Source organism: Silurus meridionalis, chromosome 13, assembly GCF_014805685.1.
Source record: "Silurus meridionalis isolate SWU-2019-XX chromosome 13, ASM1480568v1, whole genome shotgun sequence".
NCBI lineage: Eukaryota > Metazoa > Chordata > Actinopteri > Siluriformes > Siluridae > Silurus > Silurus meridionalis.
Window position 1 is genome coordinate 15,695,727 of NC_060896.1, and position 13,878 is coordinate 15,709,604.

A 13,878-nucleotide genomic window follows, 5' to 3' on the forward strand; every position below is an offset into this window, starting at 1 on the left:
ATGAACATTTGCATCAGTGTTTGAGACTGGCTGTGACTAGAATGGAACTGGACATTCAACTTCTCACCAGCCAGATGCAGGCTCACAATTCACACTGATGAACATAGGTAAGCCCACTTTTCTGACTTAAATTAGTCATTCTGAGTATGAACAAATATAATCATAATAAAATCTATTGGGATAAAATCCATCTCCACAACCATACTGGTATTGAAATGTATTGTGCTGTGTAGGTGCTGTATCACTTAGTTCGGTTTCTTAGCCTGCTTGCTTTGTGGTTTTCAGAGGGAAGTTGATGAGAGAGAGCCTACAGTGGTGTCTACTGGGCTAGCCTATGGAACCTACAAAATTGGATTATAAGGAAAGAACACAAGAACTTTGAGAGACATTTGAGATTCTGCTCTGACAAGTGAAGTTGAACTTTTACCTAGGATTGTGCACGGCACAGCATAACTTTCTTTCTGTGAAGAACCCAGAGAGGTTTATTTGATTTTTATTGATTTTATAAATAGTGTTATTAGCCTATATATTCTCTGCGTTATTTTATTCTGTGAAGAACCCAGAGAGGGTTATTTGATCTCAGAAAGGGTTATTAATATTTGGATATGTGTGGTGCGCTGGAGTGTCAGCATGTTTTCTGGAAAACAATAAATGATTACATTTAGGGATCCCGCGATTATCACACTTTTTCTGTTAGAAACTGACCCTGGCCCCCATCAGAGAAGGGAAAAGTTATGTGGCCCTCACTGGAAAAAGTTTGGAGACCCCTGACATAGATGGTCTGACCACACCTGGCATTTCCTCCTGTTTTTATACATTTTGACCCTTAACATTGATAACTCCCCAAACTTGTGCCCTCCTCAGTTGCCATCAGTTATTAACATTGTTGGAAATTTTTGGACGTTAAACCTTCCCCCAAGTATTTTTAGCCATCATTAACATTCAAATATTCCACATGCAAAGGCCCATTCTAATCACTTTAAAAGGGTTAAACAACAAAACAACAAAGGTGGGGATATATCCCACTGTTTTCATTTTCTTATTTTTTACTTTGCTTGGTGGATATCACTTTGGTCATGCGTGAGTACTCCAATCTTATATTTTATTTCATAAATCATGCTATAGTGTTAGTTTACTAATGATTATTGTCTGTTTTCTTTCCTTTTACATTATGAATGTGTTAATGATAGTTAGTACTTTTAAGTGCAGCCCTACCTCTATTTCTACATACTGTTAATAATTTGAGTAAGAAGCCTTTATTAGCTCTAAATATATTTTTTATTTCTTTTAGCTAAGCAACATGTCTCTGCATAGCACCAGGCAATCCCCTGTCTACCTTTGGCGTCTCCAGCTTAAAGCAGAGATACTGTTCTACTATGCTAACCCAGGTTGCTATTGATTATTCATTTTTCATGGAGACTGTGATGTCAGCCTCACCTTCTCCCGATCCAAAAATGTGGCCATCTTATCGTCTGGTTTGTACCCCCCAAGTTGCCAATGCATCTATCTATGTGAATGTAGCCATAATTACAACAACCGTGCTTGGGTTGATGACATCGACATCATCAGTGACCATTCTGATGGCGACAAGGAGCTGCCGAAGCCCCCTCTGGCTGCAAAGAGAGCCAGAGAGGGGTAGATTTCACAGAAGATGTGCTATTCCCTTTTTTGGTCTGCTTGGTACGAGCTCTGCGCAAGATATGTTATCACCTTTTATGGCATTCTCAATAAACTTCCCCATACATAATTCCTACTGTGTCTGCGTGTGTTATTTTTGCCTATGATAGGTGGGGCTCTTATCACGTTGTTATTGAGTGTCATAAGACCTATTCGACTTTCCTATGGGTTTACAAATAAGCTAATTTTTAATCCTACATTCCCCCCTTTACCGATTTAAATCCGCAACTAACATGCCACTGTTACTGTAAACGCCCACTCTATACTCCTACATTCCCCACAACACATAACGCGCCAAAGCCACGAACAACAAGGAAATGCAAGGAGCCCGAAACACCCGTGCAGAGACAAAAGGCTGATATATGTACTGTATATATGTACATATACATGTACATATACAAGTGTAAAAGAGCAAGTTAGCTTGAAGCAGGCAAACTGAAACACAAAGAGTAATAAAAGGGTTCCTGTTCTTGGTTAGGCCGATAATTACCGACTGCTACCTTGTAATAGTACCTTGTTTCATAGGTTCCATCAGTGAAGAGGCAATTCAGGCTACATCTGTCACAGGGGTGGGCGAAAAAACCACAACGTGAGGAAAAATTCCCCACTCGATCAGCGTAAGACCGGCGATCACGCAACGTCTGGACAGAGGTGGACACCCAGGGAAGCCAAACCGAAGCTACGAATTGATTAGCATGAGACAGATTCCATACATTCGGGCAAACAAAAAAGTCTGTGCCACGCTTTCACGCGGGATGAGTAGACAGTACAGTCCTTTTTCCTACATAAAACCAAGCGAGGAAAGTCTGTGGGAAGAGAAAACAGCCACTTGCTTAACTGTGGGTTTATGGAAGTCCAGAGCAAAATCTCACCCACCCACACGGAGACGTCGGAAACAGAGAAAGACTGAATTAATTCTTCTGTCAACAGAAAAGCATGTTGTAAAAATGAGAGATAAGGTACTGGAAGGAAAAGTGAACGACAACACTCAAATGTTGATTTTACTAGTCGGAGTTGAGATTCAGTGTCCGCAATGTAGACATGTCTGCTGATAGAATGAAGCCAAGTATACTTTGAAACCAGAATAGATGCATGGTGAAGCAAATCACGTCTAGGACAGCTGTCCTCAATCAGCGTAGTCCAGGAATGAAGCTCATGGCGCACTGGGTCGGCTAATTAGCAGTGCTCCATACATGATCGGATACTCTCGTAGGACAGCATAGCAGACTAGACAGAGGAAGTGATCGAAGTCGAACACATCAGCTATGCCTCGGGCACACACGGCAAGGGAACAACCTTTTGTCCATCGGTGAAATGGCCTTGGCTCCAGGAAACGCGGCCAGTGCCGAGCAGGTCTAAACTGCATGCCTGCAGAGAAAACTTTAAACAGAGAACAACACAGCTCTGGATAGTAGAAGCAGGGAAGAAGAGAGCAAATTAAACAAGCGAGCGAGGGAGGGGAAACACGAATCTACAGGGAGGACAAACAATTTTGGGGGTCAGGTTGGGGGTACAAATTTTCATATTCACTATCATCTTGGTTGGAAACATGTACTGGATCAGAGGACTGTGTGGGGATCCTAGCTTGCCTAGGAATTAGTACCATATATTGTCCTATGGTTCGGGTAATCAGGGAGTTGACAATATTACGGAGAATTGGAAAACAGCAGCAGAGAAGGAGGAAAGTGCAAAGTAAAGCAACAGCTATGGTGAGGCCTAGACGGGTTAATGAGGGGGTCCATTTGGCAGAGAAAAACCATGTCCACCACCCAGTGGGGGCAACATTAGTGTGGTTAATGTGTTCTTCTTTAAGTTTCTTCATGTGATCTAAAACGGTACTCAAGGATCCCTGATCACCGGTATGCAATGGAATAATCGTGCAGCATTCATCACCTATGATCTTACAGACACCATCATGGGGGGCCATTATGGAATCCAATATAAATCTCCTCTGGACTGCAATTATAGTAGTGGCATGTAGTTGACCTTTGATTAAATCGAATGCGGCAACCGTGTAATTGATAAAACGCTGCTGATTATACCATATGTAATTTATCCAGTGGGAATTGCGCATTATCTGAGCCCAGGGGAGCAAGGCGGTTAGTGCAGTTGCCCCTGAAGAATCCATGGCCAAATGTTCATTGGGAACGCCTATAGGTGCCCCTCGCCAATCCATTTTGATGGTAGGGTCTTTTTCCCATTGAGGGAACGAGCTGACATTTGAACTATCCTCTGAGATATATTTACGCCAAAGGGCTGAACGCTTGTGCTTACAGCTGCGAGGCGGAGAGTGTACTAGTTCAAAGATACAAATTTTTCCTTCTAGCAAAACCGGAGCACAACAACACTTCCAGTCGGGAGGGAGAGTCTGCCTAGTGCCATCCCCCCATGATTGAGTGTTATAATGAATGGGATAGTGTCGCTAGTATTACCACTGGTGTTGAGAAGGTCAAAGCGAATTTCCGATGCTAAATGAGTGGTCTTGCATTGCTCATAAATAGTGCCAAGAAAACTACTTCCATTGGCACAAAGACAGAAAGGAAATTGTCGATCTTTGGGCACTCTCACGAAGGGGATGGCTTTCTAACAAGGTAGGGATAAATTGTTGGGTGAGCTGATGGTCACAGCCAGCTGTAAGGTTGACAGACGGGTTTCTGTCAGGGGCATTAAATGTGGCACCTAGAGCTCCAAGTAGGCAAATAAGAGGGCACAAATATTCTACGGCATATGGGGTAATGAACATTCAGTAGGACCTCGAGTAGGTTGTACATGGGGAAGATGGCTGGCCCTATCGTGACATACTATACACGAATGATGTGTCACACTCCGGGAACTGTAGTACAGCCATTTTTAGTACAGATTACCAATATAATAGGGGCCACTAGGGTCGTTTGAATCCGCCTTAGAGGAAACAGCTGGGTCCTGGAAAATTTTGGTGCTGTTTTTGTACAGAGTTAGAAAGGAGTTAACTTTGCTCAGGGGTACTGAAATTGGGGAAGTAACATTACATGCCATGTAGTGAGATGTGTTGCATGTAACACAGAGTGATAGTTAAAGGGTTGGAGGGCCATAAGTCATACGTGTACGTGAGACGGAATTGTCAGGGGACGCGAATGCCGACGAACCAAATGGAGAGTAGAAGAAGGACCGGTTCTGTATAGCAGATGGCATGGAGCAATTAAACGGTGTGGCTGTTGCAGTGACGCGAACGCTAGCGATGTCTAGGGTTAATACTACAGCGGAGTGGTCGGAGTACATGGCTCGATCTCAGTGACGTTTTCAGATATGTTCTGTGGATAAGCAAGAGTGGTTGGGTCGATGGACATGCGGGAAAAATAATAATACACGCAATAGCCCAGAGCGGCTACCGATATAAGAAGTATAATACTTCTTCCTACACTAAAGTGCTTATCACGTCGATCGCAATATGCCATGGTGAATTAAAGAAGAATGTAAATTTGCAGTCTACACAGGGAAATTCAAGCTCTGAGAATTAGCATTTAGGTGAGAAAGCTAATTGTTCTTTGGCTTGTCGCGTGTCGCACTTTTGTACTTGAGCACGGGTGCATTTTGCAGGACCCAAATTAGAGGTCACTGCTTGAGGCGCGTGTGGGTGTAGTTCCTTTTTGGGGTCCCCCTTTGTCTCTGGTGCCTCTCGCGGGTCGTGGGCCCTGCTGCAGTGGTTGAGATGGTACCAGTGCTCCTTACCTTCTACCTTTACTGCTGTAGGGGTTGTTAATACCACTTTAAATGGGCCATCCCGTCGTGGATCGGACCAGTGCTTTTTCTTAAAGCGTCTAATGTACACCCAGTCTCCTGTTTTAACAGGACATTTGGCTGTGGGCGGCTCTACGTGTGTGGCTTCTGCAGTCTGTGTGATGCACTTAATAACGTTGTTAACAAAGTGTGACCCATTGTCTGAACTGAGGACATCTGGTATTCCAAATCTAGGGATCACTGATTTGGCATCTTCCTTAGCCATAGCTACTGCCTCCACCCACCTACAAAACCTGTCTTCTACTACAAAAATTTAGAGTTTTCCCTGTGTTCTGTCAATCATGTCAACATAGTCCATTATTAAATGTATGAACGGGCCTATTGTTTCTGGGATGTGTCCCAACGGAGTGGCGTAAGTTTTCCTATAATTTCGTTCCAGACATTCGGCACATCTTGAAAGAGATTGGTCTACCATATGTGCTAAGTATGGTGACCACCAGTTCTTCCAAACCTTTTGGATAGCTTCTGCCTTTCCACAGTGATCTAGTCCATGTGCTTCCTTAATTAAAAGTGGGAAATATGAGATCAGGGCAACAAACAAATGTTGGTACCTTGTTCTTTAACTGCTCCTTGCTTTTTCCAATGAGTTCGTTCATGGATATCAGCTGTCTCCTGCAATTCGGTTATATGGGTCAAATCTTCATCTGGGGGTTCCTCATCTAATCCTACCATTGCCATCGTGCACATTTCTCCTCCTGCTGCCTTCTTGGCGGCCTGGTCTGCAGCATTATTGCCCAAAGAAATAAAGTCTTTGTCTGACTTATGAGCTTGACATTTAACTATAGCTACCTTGGCTGGCAAAGTCATAGCATGTAAGAGTTCAGCTATCTGGGGACCATTTTTGATTGCTGTCCCATCGGCTCGTAGAAAACCTCTCTGCTTCCATGTTGGGCCGAACATGTGACAGACGCCATGTGCATAGGCCGAATCTGTGTATATTGTGCATGTTTTCCCTTGTGCTAACTCACAAGATGCTGTTAATGCTTTAGTTTCGGCTAATTGAGCAGAGCATGGTTAGGGCACCAACACTGAGGAGACAGCACGAAAGGAGTCCCCCTGTGGTGTAACTATCGCGTACCTGGCTCTATTACCGTCTACATCACGAAAACATGATACATCTACAAACAGCACTAGGTCTGCATTTGGTAAGGGTTCATTTTGCACATTCGCATGTGCCTTCAGGAATTTTTCTGTTTCATGGGTGCAATTATGTGGTGTTCCATCCAAAGGAGTTACCATCCGTTCAGCAGGATTAACAACCTTACAGCATTCTATTGTTAGTTCGGGTGCTGCCAGGATCACATCATATCCTGTTCGTCGTTAATTGGTAATGACAAAAGATTGACTGGTTAACAAAGCATGCAGTCCATGTGTAGTATACAATGTAACAGGATATCCCATAGTAATTACTGATGCCTTCTGATAAGCATAAGCTGCCGTCGCCAGGGCACGATAACATGGTGGCATTCCCTTTTCTATGTTATCTAGTGCGGTGCTAAAGTACGCTATGGGTTGCTTTCCTATTCCATGCTGATGTTGGGTTAACACGGCGGAAACAAAGCCTTGTTTGTCTGACACGTACAGGTAAAATTGCTTCTTATAATCAGGACTATTATATTATTTTATATATTATTATCTATTAGGCCTTTAATAGCTGGCCTTATCCCTTCCCTAGCCTGTACTGACAGTGGATACTGCTTCTGGTATAGTAGTTGATCACCTGGCTTAACCTGTATTTTCACTAGTCCTGCAGATTTTACTAGTCCTACATCAGTTGAATGTTTTGTCCACAACTCTTCTGGCACTGCTTTCAATAATTCCTCTGTCTGCTTAATCCTGGTCAGTGTTAACTGCTTCACTTCCCGTTCCCCAGATTTCATCTCTGTGTGAGTCACTACCGTCTGATCTACTGATACCTGTGAGATCCGCAGAAAACATTTATCAGGTGATAGGTGTATATACGGATTATGTGTTGGCACCCACTCCCTAACCTCATGTGCTTCCTTCATCATAGGCCCTAAATCTTTCACGACCATCAGAGAAACATAGAGCACAGCATAGTCCACTTGATTCCAGTTTTTTATTTTCTCTGGCAGTTGCACAAAGGCTGCTACTCCTTGTTTTCCAACCACTATTTTTGTGTCTTTATATCATATTTATGGTCCGTCCACTTGCTCCGCCCACATAAGGGTTTATCCTTCATCGGCTCCATTCGGGTCATACTTGATAGTGCAGTGCAATGGTCCTTTGTTTTCCTGACAGTCCGGGCGCAGACGTGTCAACCACAATTTCCATTGCGTGTAGGTGTTCCATAGTGCTGAGGAGTGGGCTTGGGTGTACTCCAGCCAATACACTTTGTCAGCCACCCTGTATTCCACATCTTTTTCGTGAATTACCATGCACTGCGCTGCAAGGTTGTCTGGAAAGGTAACCCACAAACCTGTAGGGCTGAATGTTATTTTGGCTCCTAGTTTGCACAATGTGTCTCTTCCCAGCAAATTCATTGGAGCATCTGGTGAATATAGTAATGGTACTTCAATAGTTTTGCCCTCCAGCGTTAGTTCTTGTGGCTCAGTAAAATGCAATGTCTGTGTCTTTCCCGAGAAACCACTGTTTGTATTGTTTTTGACGAGCGGGGGAGTTGTGAGCTGTACGATGCTTGAATAAGTAGCTCCAGTGTCAATCATGAAAGCTGCTTTTAAAATGTCCCTAATCTGTACTGAAACTGTTGGTTCTTGTGCTGGGTGAAGTGTGGTGACATACTGCATCAACTCTCCCTGGGCTTCTCTGGGCATCTTCAACTTTGATTTGGGTTAGGCCCATTCGCCGGGCCTTCCCAATGTCTACCAGATGACACGGTGGTGGCTCATACTGGTTCCTTCCCATCCAGGGACCCGCCCACTCTTGCTGATGGAGAGTTTGGGTCGTCCCTTGTGATGGTCCCCGGGGTCCCAATATTTGTCCTCGTCTTTCTGCTTTATCTGCTTGGTCCCCCCAAGTCCTCGTGTATTGAGGGCAGTCTCTCCTAATGTGACTTAAATCTCCACACTGCCAGCATCCTCTTGGCCATCCTCCTCTCCCTCTTCCCTGTTTGAAAGGTCTAGCACTTTGATTGTGCTGGGGCCATTGCGGGCCGCCGGCAAACACATATACTGGGGCTGCCGGCTGGACCATTAGCAGGGTGGCTTGTTGAGCCCTCAATTCACTTGTTTGCATCGTGGATTGCGGCCCATATGCCCCTGCTTGCATAGGGGTGTGTGTTTCTTGCATCTGGTCCTGTGCTTTGGATATAGCTGTTGGAACCATTAATGCAGCTTGCTTTACTGAGAGTTCTCTCTTTTTTCTTTTTCCTCTTGTTTATGTCGGGCTATCTCACTCAATTGGGCCTTGTGCAGCTCTGTCACCAAAGCCTCACTTGCCTCTTTGTTCTCTTTCTTCGTCTTGCGGTATTGGTTCACAAAATGGATGACGTGCGCTTAGTAAGTTTTCCAAGGCATTGTGCTTATGCCTATTACTCCTTCCAAGGACCCGTGTACTTCAGAAGGAAATGTTTTTTTCAACACCATTCGAAACAAGCTTTTACTCGTGTCAGAATCTTCCCAAGGGGCACCAGTCTCCTCTTTCCAAGCGTCTTGGAATGTTTGGATAAACTCAGCCACATTTTCCTCTTCTCCCAATCGCATGGTTTCCAATTTTTCTGGATCTAATTTTGTGGGTTATTGTTTTCTCAAGGTACCCCAGATGTCATTCCGGAAGGGGCCGAATGGAAAAATGATCATGTCTGGAATCTTCCGCATCATATCCGACTTTCGCTTCTTTAAATATCTCCACTGTTTTTGGCCTTCCTATGGTTTGGGCCAGAATCGCTTTGATATCTCCAAGTGCAAGCTGGTGTCCCATCGTTTTTTCTTCAAATTGTGTTATACACCTTTGTGCTCCTTCACACACGTCTGGCAGACAGTGCATCAGTCCCGCTATGTCCATGAATGACCATGGGACATATTGGACATATTTTCCTTTCACTATTAAGGGTAGTTGACGTACTGCATACTGCTGTGGTGGGTGCTCTTGACTCTTGCCATATACAGCTTTTTCTTCGTCACTTGAGGTGTCGTCATCTCTGTGGTCACTCGGCCTCTCGGTCTCTTCTGCATTTGAACGTGAACCCTGTTTATTTCTCTTCGACTGTCTTATGTGTTATTGCTTCTCTGCTTGGACCTCGCTTGTCCACTCATGTTTTTTCAAACTGCTTCAGGCTGGTGTTCAGTAGTTTACTTCCTTCTTGCACCAGCCCATAATTGGCGGCCACTTGTTCCTGGATTTTCCGGGCCAGTTCTTCTATTCCTTTTACCTCTTAATTGAGCTCTGCGACTGATTCCACTATCTTCTCCAGGTCTTTCTCTTGGTCCAGTGGAGTTATTCTTACTTCTCCTTCCATTCTCACTAGTTTACTGTTTACTTCCCCCTCCCTGGAGGCTTTGTCACCTTTTGGGGAACATGCTGTGACTCTTATTTCCTCCCTTACCTCCAGACATGGGTTTGATCTTGGTTCCCTTTGGGGTGCTTTTCGTTCTCTCAGTTCTTGTTCCGGCTCATCGTCGAACAGTTTCATCCCATCGGCCTCTCTCTCATTCTGGCTCTCTGCTTCGCTGTGTTCGCTTCCCCTCAGCCCATAGGGAGTGCTGCTCTTCATGTGCTCGGCATAATATTGCTTAACTTTTTCATCAGCCTTGTCCACAGTTCTTTTGCTCTGAGAGAGATTTTCTGCCTGTTCCACTCAGAATAACGGCTCTGGGCAGAGCTCCCGGTGTGCAGTTGCCAGTGTTGCTCTTCTCTCATTTTCTTCAAGCTTGTAGCATCCGCTTAGAACGCCATGCACTTTTATGTCTCCAGTAGTCCATCCATGATTTTTCAGGTTCATCTGTGGGTAAATTCCTGCTGGCTTTAGAACACATGCATCATTATAAGGTAGTGGCCAGCTGTGCTCATCATGCAGCTCTGAGAGCTCTGCGCTGTTCCCTTCTTTCTACACCCCGCTCCCCCTTCCTAGAACTACTTACCCTTTCTTCTTCCGCTCTTCTGTCTCTCTCCTTCTCCCCTCTGTTTCAAACCACCCCACTATGGTTTTCTTCCACTCCAATTTACTTTGTCCCTTTCTTGTCACTTTGTGCTCCTCCCATTCATCCAATTTCTTTTTCATCAGCCCACACAATGAAACATTAAATGTGCATTCTTTTGGTCATTTCAACTCCCCACTTGTCCTGTTATGCCATTTTTTCATGTATTTTTTAATGTCCTTTTCAAAAGGCTTATACTTTGATACTATTTCATCAACAGGATGTTCCTCTTTATGCATAATGTCAGCTTTGCTTTTTTACTTTCTCTTTAATCAAGCGATTTTCATATAAAATTTCCCTATAAAGTTATTTCAAGAACATGACAGTCAGACCAGACCCAACCCAAAGCATACTTTATTTAAAGACATCCATCACAATTTTACCTACTTTTTATTAGCCTCGCTTCCTTACCACCGCGATCAGTGCCAGTGCCCCTGTCACGCTCTGTTTGGACAACTTCTCGCCTCGGTTCTTCTGTGTTTACACAACAAAAATGATCTTAGTTTCCCACACCGCAGTCTGTCACAGGCTATAATGTTTTATAACAGTTTTACTTTATCCACACATTCATGTATTTAATATTACATTATATTTTATAAGCTTGCTTGTATCTTGTATCTAGTGTAGTGTTATACTTACCTTCCGGGCGTGCCCAACTTTTCCCCTTAGCCAAACCACTTCCCCAAACGCATACAGACAAACACCACTTAACCTTAAAACGCAACCCTAACACAATACACACACTGGGTCCCACCCTGTCCTAGTGACAGTGACTCACCAGCCCGAGCTCAGGTCCCTACCATGTAGACCTATCATCACTGATAGCGGTATCTAGGGGGGGCCTCACACCTGACCATTCAGACCTGCCCGCCCGTGAAAATCCAGTCACGTCAGCAGCGGTATTCTCAGGAATTTCAGTGCACTCCACTCGCCCGTGCAAACCTATATCACACAAACCGTCCTCACACCTAGATATGCTCTTGTCCTGCGCAATATAGTGGTATCCACGAGACTTCCATTCACACAATTCACATTCACACACATCCAGAGTTTCCCTATTTCTCTCTCTGGAGGCGCAAACTTAGTTACATCCTCTGCGACTACTCATCCATTTACCCACAGGTAAACCAACCATATTTTTAATCCTACACCTGGCAAGAGTTTTAAGACTGCTACGGCTTTGTTTTTCGCAGAGACTGCAGGTTTTCATTGGTGCTCCTCATGGTTCTAGCCCCGCTCTCGCTAAGGTGGAGCGGCGTGCAAGTTCCTGGGGCTCGTAGATGGACGTAGATGGCAGAGTGGTTTAAAACGGGCTTGCCCCCTTCTCCTTCCTCACCTGCTTGGCCCGGCACTCGTTTGCAAGCTTCGGAAGCACACCTTTCTGTGTTTTTTTACCCTTGTGACGAGAGCATTCAGCTCGGCCTCTCTTCTTCTGCGAGCCGGAGGTTGAGAAGCTAATGGTAAACAGGTAAACCAACCAAATTGTATGCCAAACTTCCCAACTTTTGTACCTGGGGTCCTTTTCTCTGGGACTAGTTTTACCTTACCCCCACCCCGGGCCGAAGCATTCCCAGGTCAGCAGATAACTAAGCAGAAATTCGTTTAAACAGGCTTCTGCTCACCTTTTATGAGTTGGCTGTTCTGCCGCCTGTGAGATGCTGCAGCCCGAAGCGGAGTAGGGGTTTCGCCAGCCTCACCGGAATCCTGCCAACAAAGCCAATTATGTCGGAAATTTCTTGTACTCCCAGACAGAGTTGCTTTCGACATTAGTTGGGACTTACACAATAAATGTAAAATAGTCTCTTCAAAAGAAGCCAAGACACTAAGATGAGTAGAGCAAAGGTAGAGTTTATTGCGGCAAACCACAATCAACCCGAGGACATCCGCATGTCATGACATCGATGGTCTGACCACACCTGGCATTTCCTCCTTTTTTTATAAGTTTTGACCCTTAACATTGATAACTCCCCAAACTTGTGCCCTCCTCAGTTGCCATCAGTTATTACCATTATTGGAAATTTTTAGACGTTAAACCTTCCCCCAAGTATTTTTAGCCATCATTAAGAGTAGGACATATCCCACTCTTTTAATTTCCTTATTTTTTACTTTGCTTGGTGGATATCACTTTGGTCATGCGTGAGTACTCCAATCTTATATTTTATTTCATAAATCATGCTATAGTGTTAGTTTACTAATGATTATTGTCTTTTCTTTCCTTTTACATTATGAATGTGTTAATGACTTTAGTACCTTTGCATATGCTTGTTAGTACTTTTAAGTGCAGCCCTACCTCTATTTCTACATACTGTTAATAATTTGAGTAAGAAGCCCAGGCCTTTATTAGCTCTAAGTATATTTTTCATTTCTTTTAGCTAAGCAACATGTCTCTGCACGGCGCCAGGCACCCCGCAATCCCCTGTCTCCCTCTGGCGCCTCCAGCTTAAAGCAGAGATACCGTTCTACTATGCTAACCCAGGTTGTGATTGATTATTCATTTTTCATGGAGACTGTGATGTCAGCCTCACCTTCCCCCGATCCAAAAATGGGGCCATCTTATCGTCTTGTTCGTACCCCCCAAGTTGCCAATGCATCTACCCAGGCAGACTTCCGTCTGTCCTTTCCTCCCCCACCCCCTTCCAAGTTGTGTCACTGTTGAAGACAGTGATAATGATTATGATGATAATGCAGCTTCCTATGCCAGTGAATGACAACAACCGTGCTTGGGTTGATGACATCGACAACATCAGTGACCATTCTGATGGTGACAAGGACCTGCCGAAGCCCCCTCCGGCTGCAAAGAGGGCCAGAGAGGGGTAGATTTCACAGAAGATGTGCTATTCCCTTTTTTGGTCTGCTTGGTATGAGCTCTGCGGAAGATATGTTATCACCTTTTATGGCATTATCAATAAACTTCCCCATTCATGATTCCTACTGTGTGTGTTATTTTTGCCTATGATAGGTGGGGCTCTTATCACGTTGTTATTGAGTGTCATAGGACCTATGGGACTTTCCTATGGGTTATGTTTACTGAAACACAAATAAGCTAATTTTTAATCCTACACCTGGCAAGAGTTTTAAGACTGCTATGGCTTTGTTTTCACAGAGACTGCAGGTTTTCATTGGTGCCCCCACTCCTCATGGTTCTGGCCCCGCTCCGGCTAAGGTGGAGCGGCGTGCTAGTTCCTGGGTCTCGTAGATGGACGTAGATGGCAGAGTGGTTTAAAACGGGCTTGTTCCTTTCTCCTTCCTCACCTGCTTTGCCCGGCACTCGTTTGCAAGCTTTGGAAGCACGCCTTTCTGTGTTTTT